The 18,177-nt window shown below is 36.5% G+C and overlaps 1 protein-coding gene and 1 pseudogene across 5 annotated transcripts in view; both read left to right on the top strand.

Moving 5' to 3' along the window:
- Nucleotides 1-18,177, top strand: part of CYSLTR1 (cysteinyl leukotriene receptor 1) — a 179,688-nt gene that overhangs the window by 86,222 nt on the left and 75,289 nt on the right. The gene's annotated exons all lie outside the window — the stretch shown is intronic.
- Nucleotides 10,783-10,931, top strand: LOC111558893 (annotated as a pseudogene).

Raw genomic sequence — 18,177 nt, 5'->3', positions numbered from 1 at the left:
AACATATCATAGTGAAACTGGCAAAATACAAAGATAGAGAATTCTGAAAGCAACTAGGGATAAATGTGCCTTAACATACAAAGGTAGACACAAAAGGGTAGTAGCAGACCCACTAGATATTCTTTCCTGATTTTTTAATTAATCTTTTTCAAAGATTAATTGACCACATAGTTGTAGGTTTATTTCTGGTTTGTCTATTCTGTTCCATTGATCTATATGTCTATTAGTGTGCCAGAACCATACAGGTTTGAGGACTACATCTTTGTAATATAACTTAAAGTCCAGAAATGTGATGCTTTAAGCATTATTTTGTTTACTCAGGGTTGTTTTGGCTATTTGGGGTGTTTTGTGGTTCCATATAAATTTTAAAATTGTTTGTTCTAGTTCAATGAAAAATGCTGTTAGTATTTTGATAAGGATCACATTTAATGTGTACATTGCTTTGGGTAGTGTAGACATTTTGTAAGTTTGTATTCAAATTCCAATTAGTTAACATACAGTGTAATATGAGTTTGAGATGCAAATTACAGTGATTCACACTTCCACACAAACCTAGTGCTCATAACAAGTGCACACCTTAATCCTCACCACTTATTTTTTAAACATTTTTTAATGTTTATTTATGTTTGAGAGACAGAGAGTGAGTGAGTGAGGGGCAGAGAGAGAGGGAGACACAGAATCTGAAGCAGGCTCCAGGCTCCAATCTCTCAGCACAGAGCCCAATGCAGGGCTCAAACTCACGAACTGTGAGATCATGACCTAAGCGAAGTCGGACGCTTAACCAACTGAGACACCCAGGTTCCCCCTTCACCACTTATTTAACCAATCTCCCCATTCACCTCCCTCTGGTAACAATCAGTTTGTTCTTTATAGTTAAGAGTCCCTTGCTTGGTTTGCGTCTCTCTTTCCCTTTTTTTCCCTTTTGTTCATTTGTCTTGTTTCTTAAATTCCACATAGGAGTGAAATCATATACTATTTCTCCTTCTCTGGCTGACTTATTTTATTTAGCATAATACACTCTACCTCCATTCACATCAGTGCAAATGGCAAGATTTTTTTTCTTTTTTATGGCTGAGTTATACACCATATCTTCCTTACGCATTCATCAGTCAATGGACACTTAGCCTGTTTCTATAATTTGGCTATTGTAGATAATGCCACTATAAACATTGTGGAGCATGCTTCCCTTTGAATTAATATTTTTGTATTCTTTCAGTAAATACCTGAAGTGCAATTGCTGGATCATAGGGTAGTTCTATTTTTAACATTTTGAAGAACCTTCATACTGTTTTCCAGAGTGGCTGCACAAGTCTGCATTCCCACCAACAGTGCAAGAGTATTCCCCTTTCTCTCCATCCTTACCAATATCTATTGTTTCTTGTGTTGTTGATGTTAGCCATTCTGACAGGTGTAAGGTTATATTTCATTGCAGTTTTCATTTGTATTTCCCTGATTATTAGTGATGTTGAATATATTTCCATGTCTCTGTTTTGCCATGTATATGTCTTCCTTGGAGAAATGTCTGCTTATGTCTTCTGTCCATTTTTTATTGGATTATTCAGTTTTTAGATGTTTGATTTTATATATTTTGATGTATTTTGTATACTAAGCCTTTATAAGATAGGTCCTTTCCAAATATCTTCCCCCATTCAGTAGGTTACCTTTTACTTTTGTTGATAGTGTCCTTCACTGTGCAGAAGGTTTTTAACTTTGATGCGGTCCTAATAGTTTATTTTAGCTTTTCATTTCCTTGCCTCAGGAGACATATCAAGATGTTATGGCTTATGTCAGAGAAATTATTGCCTACACATTCTTCTAGGAATTTTATGGTTTCAAGTCTTGAGCATAGGTCTTTCATCCATGTTGAATTTATTCTTGTGTGTGGTGAAAGAAAGTGGAAAAATTTTATTCATTTGTATGTTGTGCTCCAATTCTCCTAACACCATTTGTTGAAGAGACTGTTTCCCCAATTGCATATTATTTCCTACTTTGTCAAAGATTGATTATATAATAGTGGTTTTATTTCTGTATTTTCTATTCTGTTCCATTGATCTATGTGTCTATTTTTGTACCATTACCATGATGTTTTGATTATGACAGCTTTGTGACATAACTTGAAGTCTGAACTTGTGATACATCTATTTTTTTTTTAAGATTGCTTTAGCTCTTCAGGGTCTTTTCTGGTTCTACACAAATTTTAGGAATGTTTGTTCCATTTCTGTGGAAAATGCCCTTAGTGTTTCGATAAGGATTGCATTAAATCTGTATATTACTTTGGAGAGTTTAGGCGTTTTAACAATATTTGTTCTTCCATTCCATGAACATGTCATTTCATTTGTTTGTGTCATCCTCAATTTATTTCATCAGTGTTTTATAGTTTTTAGAGTACAGGTCTTTTACCTCTTTGCTGAGTTTATTCCTAGTTACTTTATTATTTTTGGTGCAATTGCAAGTGAGATCTTTATTTGATTTTTCCTTCTGGTGCTTTCTTATCAGTATTAGAAAAGCAACATATTTCTGTACATTTATTTTTGTATCCTACAACTTTACCGAATTAATTCAGCAGTTCTGGTAGCTTTTTATTGGAGTGTTTAAGGTTTTTTATATATAGTATCAGGTCATCTTCAGTTACTGAAAGTTTTGATTTTTTAAACAATTTACATGCCATTTATTTCTTTTTTTTGTGTTATTGCTGTGGCGTGGACTTTCAGTACTATCTTGAATGAAAGTGGCGAAAATGGAAGAGAATCTAAGATGGCATGCTTACTTCCTTGAACACAGCTAAATAACTATTGAATAATTCTGAATACCCAAGAATTTTTTTCCTGAGAACTGATGGAACAAATTTCAAAATGAGAGAGAGAGAAGAGGTCACATTGAAGAAGGTAGTAAGTGCAGAGATGTGGTTTGGGGGAGAAATGGATCAGGGGTGCTGCAGAAGGAAAGGAGCCCTCTTCATATAAAAAGGTGAGAGACTGTGGAGTGCACAGGGGTATACACAAGACTACTTCCCCCAAAGCCATTGGCTGGGAAAGTGAGAAGGGATGATTTTTCTGTTTTTACAACCAGTGGGGCTCAAAGACTGGAGTTTTAGAGGTCCATGGGCTTGGATGGGATAGAGTTCTGAGAGTGCTGCCCTAGTCCTGGAGAGAAGGCAGGCAAGAAACCCCAGAGAAGAATGTACAATCTGAGGATCTCCTAAGTCACACAGGGAGAGACTGCTTGTACTTCTTCTTGGAGCACATCTGTGAGAGGAGGTATTACCTTTCCAAGTACAAAAGAGCTGGAAGGTGCAATTTCCCTCCCCACCCTTCAGCATAGGCACAGAAATACCTGCTGTGGGTGGCTGACCAGGACACTAGCTGTTTGGCTTGCTTTTCTCCAAATCCCATGCCCCAGTGCTCTGGTGTGACTACGTTTCTGGGTCAAGCCTGCATCCATCCAAATGTGGAAAATCCCTTTTCCAGAAGATCAACATGGTCCCTGCCTGAAAGGGTCCAAACAGACCCCGAAAGTTTGGAGTTTTAAAGTAAGCAGGCTTGGCTGTGGTAAAGCTAAAAGTGCACCACACTGCTCCAGGCGCCCAAGCAACCCAGAGACAGACAGTGTGAAAACAGCAATATGAAAAATGCCTAGGATGCATGAAAGGTAATTATTCACTCTTCTGAAAGTGCTTCTTTGAGAGCAACGAGCATGGACTCCCCACTCTGGGAGAAAAGGAACAGGCTGGCACCATTTTCCTCCCCCATGATGCAGCATTAACCAATTTCAATAAACAGCAGAGTGCCAACACAAGCTACCTAATCTGTGTGCACCAAGTTCTGCCCCCCAGAACTCTGCTGCTACTGATTTTCTCCAGCAAGTGTGCCTAAAGACCAGAACAGCTGACCCCTTCCATAGAAGACCAGCACAAACACCCACACACACTGTATCTACTGATCATAGAGTTCTACAAAGTTTCGGTTCTAATGGAGATAGCATCAGGTCAATTTTAACAAGCACACCAAAGCACACCTAGCTAAAACTCGACACACTCTGTTCAAGGTCCAAACGTTGTCCACTGCAGGCAGGAAAGGCCACTTCAAATGACTGAAATAAGGGATAGAGGAACCAAAATATAGCAGCACAGTGCATGCAGCCCACACCAGAGACTCTTCCTGAAGCACCAGGCCCTGGGAAATATATGACTTTTTTTTCATAAAGCCACTACTCTCAGGAGCAGAAAACATAATAGGATTTTCTAACACAAAAAAGAAAATAGACCTAGACAAATGCTAAGATGGAATAATCCATCTAAAAAGAAAGAACAAGAAAAGGTCAAGGCCAGAGATCTAATTGAAACAAATAAAAGTAAGATGCATGATGAACAATTTAAGGCAAGAATCATAAGGATACTCTTTAGGCTTGAGTAAAGCATGGAAGACATCAGAGAGACCCTTACCTCATAGACAAAAGAGCTTGAAAACAATCAGAAATAAAAATGCAATAACTGACATTCAAAACCAACTGAACAAAATAACCACACGATGGAAGAAGCAGAGGAATGAATAAGTGACATAGAAGATAGAATTATGGAAAATAATGAAGCTGATCAAAAGAGAGAAAGAAGAATGATGGATGAGAGGAGATTTAGGAAACTCAGTGACTCCATGAAACACAATATTTGTATTATAGGACTCCCAGAAGATGAGAGAAAAAAGGACAGGTTTAATTGAGGGAAAAATTAAATTAAATTAAATTGAGGGAAAAAGCATAGGTTTAATTGAGGGAAATAATAGCTGAAAACTTCCCTAATCTGGGGAAAGATACAGACATCCAAATAAAAGAGGCAAAGAGAAATCCCATCAAAATCAATGAAAAAGGCAAACACCAAGACATATTGTAGTTAAATTTTCAAAATATAGTGATAAAGAAAAATCCTAAAAGCAGCAAGACAAAAGTGACTAACTTACAAGGGAAGACACATAAGTCTAACAGCAGATCTCTCCACAGAAACATGGCAAGCCATAAGAGGGTGGCATGATATATTCAACATGCTGAATGGGAAAAATATGCCACCATGAATACTCTATTGAGCAAGGCTATCATTCAGAATAGGAGACATAATAAGTCATACAGAGAAGGACAGATTCCATATGTTTTCACTCCTATGTGGATCCTGAGAAACTTAACAGAACAGAAGACCATGGGTGAGGGGAAGAAAAAAAATGGTTAGAGAGGGAGGGAACCAAAGTATAAGAGATTCTTAAAAACTGAGAACAAACTGAGGGTTGATGGGGGGTGGGAGGGTGGGGTGGGTGGGTGATGGGTATTGAGGAGGGCACCTGTTGGGATGAGCACTGTGTGTTGTATGGAAACCAATTTTACAATAAATTTCATAATAAAAATAAATAAATAAATAGATAGATAGATAGATAATCTATTGGAAATAAAAAACAGAATAGGATACATAAAGAATTTACCAGACAAACAAAAACTAAAGGAATTCATGACCACTAAACTAGCCCTGCAAAAAATGTTAAAGGGGACTCTTTGAGTGGAAATAAAAGACCAAAAGTGACAAAGACTAGAAAGGAATAGAGAAATTCTCCAGAAAAACATGACAAAACAAGTACCAAAATGGCACTAAATTCATATCTATCAATAATTATACTGAATCTAAATAGACTAAACACTGCACTTAAAAGACATGAAGAATTAGAATGGATTTAAAAATGAGACCCATGTACATGCTGCCTACAAGATATTCATTTTAGACCTAATGACACCTGCATGTTGAAGTGAGGGGATCGAGAAATATTTATTATTAAAATTAATATCAAAAGAAAGTGAGAGTAACAATATTTATCTCAGACGAATTAGAGTTTAAACCAAAGACTGAAGCAAAAGAGGGGTACTATATGATAATAAGGGAGACTATCCAACAAGATTTAACAATTGTAAATATGCCCACAACATGAGAACATCCAAATATATAAAACAATTAATACCAAACATAAAGGAACTTATTGATAATACAATAATAGTAGGAAACTTCAACACCCCACTTACAGCAATAGACAGATCATCTAAGCAGAAAATCAACAAGGAAACAATGGCTGTGAATGACACATTGGATAAGATTAACTTGACATATATTCATAACAATCTATTCTAAAGCAGCAAAATACACATTCTTTTCATGTGGACATGGGACATTCTCCAAAATGGAACACATATTAGGTCACAAATCAGGTCTCAAGAAGTATAAAAAAATTAAGATTACACCATGGATCTTTTTGTACAACATTATGAACCTTGAAGTCAACCACAATAATAAATTTGGAAAGACCACAAATACATGGAAGTTAAAGGATATCCTACTAAAGAATGAATGGGTCAACGAGGAAATTAAAGAAGAAATTTGAAAAGTACATGGAAACATCTGAAAATGAAGACATGACAGTACAAAACCTTTGGGATGCAAGAAAGTGGTCCCAAGAGGGAAGTATATAGCAATACAGGCCTACATCAAGAAACAAGAAAATTTTCAAATTAAAAAACCTAAACTTACATCTAAAGGAGCAACAACAACAAACAAAGCCTAAAGCCAGCAGAAGAAGAGAAAAACTAAAGATTATAACAGAAGTAAATACTATAGAAATAAAAAGTACAATAGAGCAGAAGAATGAAACCAGGAGGTGGTTCTTTGAAAAAAATTAATAAAATTGGTAAATATCTAGCCAGATTTATCCAAAATTAAAAAGATAAGATGGGGTGCTTTGGCGGCTCAGTCGGTTAAGCATATGACATCAGCTCAGGTCATGATCTCATGGTTTGTGTGCTCGAGCCCCACATCAGGCTCTGCGCTGACAGCTCAGAGCCTGGAGTCTGTTTCAGGTGCTGTGTCTTCTTCTCTATACATCCCCCCCTCCCCACTCATGTCTTGTCTCTCTCTGTCTCTGAAAAACAAATAAATGTTAAAAAAGTTTTTCCTAAATGAAAAGAGCTAAAGCAAAAAAAAATCACAACAGAAAGAAAAGAAATAACAAACACCACAGTTATTCAAACAATTATAAGAGAATATTATGAAAAATTATATGCCAACAAATTGGGCAGTCTGGGAAAAATGTATAAATTCTAAGAAACATATAAACTACCAAAACTGAATCTAGAAGAAATAGAAAACTTGAACAGACTGATACCAAGAAAAGAAATTGAATCAGTAATCAAAAATATCCCAACAAACAAAAGGCCAAGACCAGATGGTTTAATAGGGCAATTCTACCAAGCATTTAAAGAAGAGTTAATACCTATTCTTTTCATTCTATTCTAAAAAAATAGAAGTGAAAGAAAAACTTCCAAACTCATTCTATGAGCCCAGCATTACCCTGATTCCAAAACCAGACAAAGACCCTACTAAAAAAGACAACTACAGGCCAATATCCCTGATAAACATTGATGTAAAATTCTCAACATAATACTAGCCAATCAAATTCAACAATACCTTAAAAGAATCATTCACTACAGTCAAGTGGGATTTATGCCTGGGCTGCAACGATAGTTTCATATTCACAAATCAATCAATGTAATTCACCACATTAATAAAAGAAAGAATATGAACCATATGACCTCTCAATAGATGCAGAAAAAGCATTTGACAAAATACAACATCCATCCATAATAACAACCCTTAACAAAATAGGGCTAGAGGGAATGTAAACTCAACATTATAAAGGCCATATCTGAAAAAGCCACAGCGAATATCATAATCAATGGGGAAATACTGAGAGCTTTTCCTCTGTGGTCAAGAGAAGACCGAGATGTCCATTCTCACCATTATTATTGAACATAGTACTCGAACTCCTAACCTTAGCAATCAGATAACACACAAAAAAGGCATCCAAATTGGCAAGGAAGAAATAAAACTTTCACTATTTGCAGATGACATGAAATTCTATATAGAAAACCCAAAATATTCCACAAGAAAATTGCTAGAACTGATGCATGACTTCAACAAAGTCACAAGATACAAAATTAATGTGCAAGAATCTGTTGCATTTCTATACACCAATAATGAAAAAGCAGAAAGAGAAATCAAGGAATCAATCCCATTTACACTTGCAACAAAAACTATTAGATACATAGGCATAAACCTAACCAAAGAAGTAAAAGATATGTACTCTGAAAACTATAAAACACTGACAAAAAAAATTGAAGATGCAAAGAAATGAAAACACACTCCATGCTCATGGATTGGAAAACCAATATTTTTTTTCAATATATGAAATTTATTGTCAAATTGGTTTCCATACAACACCCAGTGCTCATCCCAAAAGGTGTCCTCCTCAACACCCATCACCCACCCTCCAGAACCAATATTTTTAAAATGTTTATACTACCCAAAGCAATCTACACATTTAATACAATCCCTATAAAAATAACATCAACATTTTTCTCAGACCTAAAAAAGCAATCCTGGGGCCCATGGGTGGTTCAGTCGGTTAAGCATCTGACTCTGGCTCAGGTCGTGATCTCATGGTTCATGAGTTCAAGTCCTGCATCGGGCTCTGTACTGACATCTCAGAGCCTGGGCCCTGCTTATGCTTCTGTGTCTCCCCCTATCTCTGCCCCTACCTCGCTCACATTCTGTTTCTCTATCTCTCTCTCAAAAATATATAAACATTAAAAAAGAGGAAAGGAAAGGAAAGGAAAGGAAAGGAAAGGAAAGGAAAGGAAAGGAAGAGAAGAAGAAGAGAAGAGAAGAGAAGAGAAGAGAAGAGAAGAGAAGAGAAGAGAAGAGAAAGAAGAGAAGAGAGAAGAGGAGAGAAGAAAAAGCAATCCTACAATTTATATGGAACCACAAAAGACCCAGAATAGCCAAAGCAATCTTGAAAAAGAAAAGAAAAGCTGAGGGCATCATAATTTCGGACTTCAAGTTATATTACAAAGCTGTAGTCATCAAGACAATATGGTACTGGCACAAAAATAGACACATAAATCAATGGAACAGAATAGAAAACCCAGAAATGAACCCAAAACCATATGGTAAACTTATCTTTGACATAGCAGGAAAGAATATCCAATGGGTAAAAAGACAGTCTGTTCAACAAATGGTGTTGGTAAAGCTAGACAGCTACATGCAAAAGAGTGAAACTGGACCACTTTCTTACACCATATACAAACATGAATTCAAAACTGATGAAAGACCAAAATGTGAGACAGGAAACCATCAAAATCCTAGAGAAGAACACAGGCACCAACCTCTTTGACCTCAGCCAGTACAACTTCTTCCTAGAGACACATCACTGGATGCAAGGGAAACAAAAGCAAAAGTGAATTATTGGGACTTTAGCAAGATAAGCTTCTGCACAGTAAAGGAAACAATAAACAAAACTAAAAGGCAACTGACAGAACGGGAGAAGATATTTGCAAATGGGATGTTTGATAATGGGTTAGCATCCAAAGTCTACAAAGAACTTTGCAAACTCAACACCCAAAAAACAAATAATCCTGCTAAAAAATGGGAGAAAAGATTAATAAGCATTTTTCCAAAGAAGACATACAGATGACTAACACACATGAAAAGGTGCTCAACATCACTCACCACCAGAGAAATACAAATAAAGCAACAATGAGATACCACCTCACACTTGTAAAAATGGCTAAAACTAACAACACGGGAAACAACAGATGTAGGTGAGGATGCAGAATAAGGGAAACCCTCTTACACTGTTGGTGTCAATACAAACTGGTGCAGCCACACTGGAAAACAGTATGGAGGTTCCTTAAAAAGATAAAAATAGAACTACCCTACAATCCAGCAATTGCACTACTAGGTATTTATCCAAATGATACAAAAATACTAATTCAAAGGGGCACACGCACCCCGATATTTATAGCAGCATTGTCTATAGCAAAATTATCAAAAGAACCCAAATGTCCATTTACTGATGAATGGATAAAGGTGTGACATACGCACACACACACACACACACATGCACGCACACACACACACATACACGCACACACGCACACAAACAGTGGAATATTATACATCCATGAAATGAATGAAATCTTGCCATTTGCTGGGGCGCCTGGGTGGCTCAGTCGGTTAAGCGTCTGACTTCAGCTCAGGTCACGATCTCGCAGTCTGTGAGTCCGAGCCCCGTGTCGGGCTCTGGGCTGATAGCTCAGAGCCTGGAGCCTGCTTCTGATTCTGTGTCTCCCTCTCTCTCTGTCCCTCCCCCATTCATACTCTGTCTCTGTCTCAAAAATAAATAAACGTAAAAAATTTTTTTTTAAAAAAGAAATCTTGCCATTTGCAATGACATGGATGGAGCTAGAATGTATTATTCTAAGCTAAGTACGTCAGCCAGAGAATGATAAATACCACATTATTTCACTCATATATGGAATCTAAGAAACAAAATAGATTAAAAAAGAAGGGAGAAGAGAGGCATACCAGAAAACAGACTCTTAACTATAGAGAGCAAAGTGAGAGTTGATGGAGGGTTGATGGGTGGGTAATGGGTCAAATTGGTGTTGGGTATTAAGGAGGGAACTTATTGAGATAAGCACTATGTGTTGTATGTATGCATTGTATGTAAGTGATGAATCCCTAAATTCTACACCTAAAAATAATAATAATAATAATAATAATAATTCTGACTTATTAATGTGTCTTATTTTCTCTTTTATGCTTAGATAAATCTTTTAGAATGTAATATCCTAGCAATTTCATTTATCTTAAACTAAAATAAATTTAAATTTAATAGTTTTATTTAAACTATAATCTCATTTATCGCTTCTCGGCCTTTTGGCTAAGATCAAGTGTAGACTATAATCTCATTGAAAATTAATTCCACCCTAAAATTTGTGAATGTAGACATCCTAGTATTATTTCTGACCTTAGTGGAAAAGCTTTTAGTTTTTCCCTTTGAGGGTGATGTTACCTGTGGGGTTTTCATATATGGCCTTTATTATGTGGAGGTGGTTCCCTGTGGCCATTCTTTGTTGTAGGCTTTTATCATGAATTGATGTTGTACTCTTTCAAATGCTTTTTCTGCATCTACTGAAATGACCACGTTTATCCTTTATTTTCTTCATATGATCTATCACATAGATTAATTTACAAATATTAAAACACCCTTCAATCCCAGGAATAAATACCACTAATCATGGTGAATGATTTTTTAAGTATATTGTTTGGTTCCACCTGCTAATATTTCTTGAGGATTTTTGCATCTTTCTGCATCATACATATTGGCCTGTAGTTCTCTATTTTGGGGGCTGGTGTCTATCTGCTTTTGTATCAGCGTACTGCAGGCCTCATAGAATGAACTTGGAAGTTTTCCTTCCTCTTCTACTTTTTGGAATAGTTTGAAAAGAGTAGGTATTAACTCTTCTTTAAATATTTGGTATAAATCACCTGTGAAGCCATCTGGTCCTGGACTTTTGTTTTTGGGGGGATTTTTTTCATTACTGATTCAATATCATTGCTGGTAGTCAGTCTGTTCAAATTTTCTATTTCTTCCTGATTTAGTTTTGGCAGGTAATATGTTTCTAGGAATTTATCCATTTCTTGTAGGTTGTCCAAATTTTGGCATATATTTTTTTTAATATTCTCTTACAGTCATTTGTATTTCTGTGGTGTGGGTTGTTATTTCTCCTCTTTCATTTTTGAATTTGTTTATATAAATCATCTCTCTCTCTCTCTCTCTCTCTCTCTCTCCATGCCTCTGGCTTGACGTCTATCAATTTTTTTTTATCTTTTCAGGGAAACAGTCCCTGGTTTCATTGATATGTTCTACTGGGGTTTTTGTTTGTTTGTTTTGTTTATTTTAATTTTCTATATAATTTATTTGTGATCTATCTTTATTATATTATTTTCTTCTTTCTACTGGCTTTAGGTTTTGTTTTTTTCTTTTTCTAACTCAGGTGTAAGGTTAGATTTATTATTTGAGATTTTTCTTGCTTATTGAGGTAGGTCTGTATTGCTATAAACTAACATCTTAGGACAACTTTTTCTGCATTCTAAAGATTTTGGGCCATTGTGTTTTCATTTTTATTTGTCTCCATGCATTTTTTGAGAGAGAAAAAGTGAGAGCATGAGCAGGGGAGGGCAGAGGGAAAGGGAGAGAGAGAATCTTAAGCAGCCTCCATGTCCAGCATGGAGCCCAACTTGGGGCTTGATCTCACAACCCTGAGATCATGACCTGAACTGAAATCAAGAGTTAGACGCTTAACTGACTGAGTCACCCAGGCGACCATCCACGTATTTTTTAATATTTTATTTTTAAATGATCTCTATGCCCAACATGAGGCTCAAACCCACAGCCCTGAGATTCAGAGTCACATGCTCTACAGAGTAAGCCAGACAGGTCTCCATGTATTTTTTTTTTCTCTCTGATTTCTTGGTTGACCCATTTATTGTTTAGTAGCATGTTATTTAACCTCCATGTATTTGTGGTCTTTCCATATTTTTTCCTTGGTTGATTTCTAATTTCATAGCATTGTGGTCAAAAAAGATACATGATATGACTTCAATCTTTTTGAAATTGTTGAGATTTCTTTTGTGGCCTAATATGTGATCTGTTCTAGAGAATGTTCCGTATACATTTAAAAAGGATATATATTTTGCTCTTTCAGGATGGAATGTTCTGAATATATGTATTAAATCCATCTAGGCTAATCCAAAGCCAGCGTTTCTACATTAATTTTCTGTTTAGATGATTTGTCCGTTGATGTAAGTGGGTGCTAATATTCCCCACTATTATTGTATTACTATAGGTTTGTTCCTTTGTTTGTTGTTAGCTGTTTATGTATTTGGGTTCTTCTGTGTTGGGGGTATAAATATTTTTAATTATTATATCTTCATGTTGGGTTGTTCATTTTATGATTATATGTGTCCTTTGTCTCTTGTTACAGTCTTTGTTTAAAGTCTATTTTGTCTTATCTAAGTATTGCTGCCCTGGCTTTCTTTACACATCCACTTGCTTGATAAATATTTTACAATCTATTTTGCCTGATATAATTATTGCTATCCTGGGTTTTTTAAACATCCACTTGCATGATAAATGCTTCTCTATCCCTTCACTTTTAATCTGCCTGTGACTTTAGGTCTGAAATGAGTCTGTTATAGAGAATATATAGATGAGTCTTACTTTTTAAATCCTTTTTGTTGGCCTAAGTCTTTTGATTAGAGCGTTTAGTGTATTTAAATTGAAAGTAATTATTGATAGATATGTTTATTGCCATTTTGTTACTTGTTTATGGTTGTTTTGGTAGTTCTTCTCTGTTCCTTTCTTCCCTTGCTCTCTTCTCTCATCATTAGTTGGCTTTCTTCAGTGATAAAATTACATCCCTTTGTCTTTATTTTTTGCATATCTATTATAGGTATTTGATTTCACATTACCATTAATTTTGCATATAATTATCTAAGGCATATAGCAGTGAATATTAAGTTGATGGTCGCTTAAGTTTGTTTTTTTAATATAAAATTTATTGTCAAATTGGTTTCCATACAACACCCAGTGCTCATCCCAACAGGTGCCCTTCTCAATACCCATCACCCACCCTCCCTCCCTCCCACCCCCATCAACCCTCAGTTTGTTCTCAGTTTTTAACAGTCTCTTATGTTTTGGCTCCCTCCCTCTCTAACCTTTTTTTTCCTTCCTCTCCCCCATGGTCTTATGATGGTCACTTAAGTTTTAGCCCATTATCTACTCTCCCCCACACGTTTTAGGTTGTTGATGTCATGCTTTATATTATTTTATTTTGTGACTCCATTGACTGATTTTTACAGATATAATTATTTTTCTCTTTTTGTGCTTCCTACTATTCTTACTCTTACATTTGGCCTTTCCACTCATAGAGTCCTTTTTAACATTTCTTGTAGGAGTTGTTTAGTGGTCATGAATTCCTTTAACTTTTGTTTGTCTAAGAAACTCTTTATCTCTCCTTCTATTTTGAAGCATAGCCTTGCTGGATAGAGTATTTTTGGCTGCAGATTTTTTTTCCTTTTTCACTTTGAATATATCATGCCACTCCCTTGTGCAAGATTTCTGCTGAAAAATGTGCTGATAGTCTTATTGTGTGTCCCTTATATGTGTTTTCGTTTCTCTTGCTGCTTTTAAAATTTTGTCTCTATCACTACTTTTTTTTTTCATTTGTATTACTGTGTGTTTTGGTATGGACCTACTTTGGTTGATTTGGAGTGGGGGTTATATTTGCTTCCTGGATCTAGATTTCTTTACCTTTCACATATTCAGTAAGTTTTCAGCTGTTATTTCTTCAAATAAATTTTATAACCCCCTTTCTCTCTCTCTCTTGTTCTTCTAGAATCCCTATAGTGTGAATTATACTATACTCAATGGTGTTGCTAAATTCCCTAAGCCTATTCTTATTTTGCATTATTTTTTTCTCACATGTGTTCAGCTTGTTTATTTGCCATTACTCTGTTTTGCAGGTCACTGATTCATTTTTCTGCTTCCTGTAGCCTAGTATATATTCCATCTAGTGTACTTTCCATTTCACTTATTCTGTTCTTCATCTCTGATTGGTTCTTTTTCATCTCTTTGTCAAGGGTCTCACTGATGTCCTGCACTCCTTTTTCAAGTCCAGTGAATACATTTATGATCATTAATTTAAATTCTCTATCAGGAGTATTTCTTACCTCCATTTTGCTTAGGTCTCTTGCTGTGATTTTGTCCTGTTCTTTCATCTGGGACATATTCCTGTTTACTCATTTTGTTTATTTAACTCTCTTCTTCTCTTTCTTATGTTAGGAAAGTCAGCTACATATCCTGTTCTTGAAAGTAGTGGCCCCTCTCCACCAGAACCTCGTGCTCAGGAATGTCTACTAAGTATGTTGTGTGTGCCCTTCTGTTGTGGCTGAGCCACATTTTGCTTCAGTCCAGGCATTTTCAATGACTCTTTTTGACTCTTGTGAGCACTGTTTGGTCGCTGTGGTGGTAGTGGGCCACTCTGGGGCTTCCTTGGGTTGATTTGAATCAGACCAGACATTTATCAGAGATGCAGTAGCACCAAACTGCAAGGTATTTTCCATCTGTTGTCACCTGAGCTTTTCTTTTTGGTGGGTAGGCCCTGCAGTCAGACCATGTGTCTACCCCCAGCCCACTGCTGGGGCCACATTCTTACTGCTGTATGTGGTTATCTTTCTCTCTCCCTGGGGTAAAAGTCACTTTGGAGTGGTGCTGGACCCTGTCAGGACTATTTTCACACAGCCAGGCTTGTGGCACTGCTTTAGATGTGCTCTGGCCACAAGAGTATTGGAGGAGGCAGAACTGCAATGTTCCCAGGGTTCAGAGTTGCAGTATTAGCAAAAATAAGGTGTCAGTCCTCTGTGAGTGGAAACCTGCCATGGCTGGAACCAGGGCTGGTCAGGTGGAGGGGATGGATCCACAAAGTTCATGAAGCCAGGAGATGTGGTGTTAACAGTTTGCTCCAGCCTTCTGGGTCTAGGGACCTGCAGTTCTAGTACTGAGTCAGGTCTGCCTGGGGGTGGGGATGGATTCACTGAAGGGGTGCAGGATGCATGGTGTTAACAAGATATATAGTGAGTGTGGACACCATGCTCGTTCCCATATGTGGCCAAGTTTTGATGCTGGAGGTTGGGTGAGGGAAATGGCACATGCCAGCTCCTTTGTTCCTGGAGGAGTCTCCCAAAGATCTCTGTCCCTGTAGGACATGATTTGAGATTAGTAAACAACTCTTCCTCCTGTATGCCTTAGGTATTTTTCAAATTGCTGCTTCTATGTTGTATCTCTTGGGGCTCTTTGCTGTGTTATCTCTTGAAGTGTGAAGACTCAGTTTCTTCTTGCATTCCCAGCTTTCCCAGAACAAAACCAGCTGATTTTCAAAATTTCAGGTTTTCAGACTGGCTGGTTGTAAGAACTCACAAAATTCAGCTCTTCTGGTTTTCAAAGACAAATTTTATGGGGATTCTTTTGTCCCATGTGGGCTCCCCAGTATGATAGTCTATTTATCTCCCATCTCTGCCCCTTTTAGGTCACTCCCTCACACAGACAATCCAGTGAGTCCACCCTTCCTACCTTCATCAATGTGGCCTCTTTTCTATGTTAGGTTGTGGAGTTTGTTCTGCCAGTCTTCAGGTCATTTTCTGGGTTATTTATACAGATGTGAGTGTTACCCTGCTGCGTCCATGGGACAAAGTCAACTTAGGGTCCTCCTATCCTGCCTTCTTCCCGTTAGTCCTTCCCAACATATAATTGTAATTTTACAAATTTTAGCAAGTTTCCCCACCAACATATGCTGTGTGACTGGTGGAGGGTGGCCCCACTTTCTGAGCTACATTCATTCAGGGAAAAGCAGCTTTCTTCACCAGATCCTGTTATGGTGCACAATTGGGTACACTGAGCAACATTGGGGTGGAGGGTCCAGCTATCTAAGGCCAACCTAAGCTGTGTAGTAGCACTGCCATATAATTCCTCCTGGGTGGTATTTTGACTTAGAAGCGTTCAGGCATAATCCAACAAATAGTGTCTTTGCCCCATTGGTTCCCCAGTGAAGCACATACAACATTACATTTTTTTTTTGCTTATTTTTTTTTTTTACAAAACTTTGTTTGGAGTGATGACTTTCAATAGATCACGGCAAGGGAGATGTCCTGGAGATGACTTAGAATAAGGCTGCATACAAATGTTTTAACACCAGGAAAGAAAATAATGAAAAGAAACCCATATAGAGAGAAAAGAGAGATTATATTTAATGTTACAGAAAAAAATCAATAATAATTTCTAAATAAAAATAGTGGTTTGAGGATGTCCATTGATAGACAAATGGATAAGGAAGATATGGTATATATACATAATGGAATGTTATGTAGCCACTAAAAAGATGAGATTATGCCATTTGCAACAACATGGTTGTACCTAGAGGGTGTTATGCTAAGTGAAATAAGTCAGACAGAGAAAGAGAAATACCATATGACTTCATTCACATGTGAAATCTAAAAAACAAAACAAATGAATAAACAAACAAAAAAATGGAATCGGACATGTAAATGCAGAGAACAAAACTTATGGTTGCCAGAGAATAGAAGGTTGTAGAATGGGCAAAATGGATGAAGCAGCGTGAGAGATACAGGTTTCCAGTTATGTAATGAGTAAGTCATGGGAATAAAAGGCATACCATAGGGAATATAGTCCATGATATCATAATAGCATTGTATGGTGACTCACAGTAGCTATACATGTGGTGAGCATGGCATAATGAATAGAGACATTGAATCACTATGCAGTACACCTGAAACAAATGTAACATTTTATGTCAACTATACTCAAATAAAAAAATGTTTTTAAAGACATAAATAGCTGAAAAAAGAGTTTGAAAACAATATTTTTAATTTGAATCCATTTTGATTAATACATCTATGTATATGTGTAAAGAAAAGAGTATAAAAGGCTATACATATCAATATTAAGAGTGGGTTAATTCAGAAAGGTGAGATTATGGATGATTTCCTTAATTGATTTCTTTAATTTTTGTTTCATGATATTTGTAATTTCATATAACTAAAACAAAATAAAGTTACTTCAGGAAAAAAGAACAATTTGAAGTTATTTATGCTGAAATGTTAGCAATATCTCAGATCCACTTTCCTTCAAAACTTTGGAACTCAGCATCAGAAGAGATGGACTGGATGCCTGGAAAGCTGAAGAGATAAAAATTGGAAAACATGAAAAGGATTAAAAGGTACAACTTTGAGTTATAAAATAATAATTCACAAGGATGAAAAATACCCCATATGGAATGAGTTAATCATATAGTAATAACTTTGCATGGTGACAGATAGTAATTACATTTGTGGTGAGCATTTAGGAATGTATAAGATTTCCTGGTTAATCCATTCATTCTTTGTTTTTTAATTTACACCCAAATTAGTTAGCATATAGTGCAACAATGATTTCAGAAGTAGATTCCAATGAGTCATCCCCTATATATAACACCCAATGATTATCCCAACAAGTGTCTTTCTTAATGCCCCTTGCCCATTCAGCTCATCCCCGCACCAACAACCCCTCCAAACCCTCTTTTTCCTCTATATTAAATAGTCTCTTATGTTTTGTCCCTCTCCCTGTTTTTATATTAGTTTTGCTTCCCTTCCCTTATGTTCATCTGTTTTGTATCTTAAATTCCACATAAAAGTGAAGT

Source organism: Felis catus, chromosome X (assembly GCF_018350175.1).
Source record: "Felis catus isolate Fca126 chromosome X, F.catus_Fca126_mat1.0, whole genome shotgun sequence".
NCBI lineage: Eukaryota > Metazoa > Chordata > Mammalia > Carnivora > Felidae > Felis > Felis catus.
The sequence above is the reverse complement of the archived record's forward strand: the minus strand, read 5'-3'. Positions and strand labels throughout refer to the sequence as shown.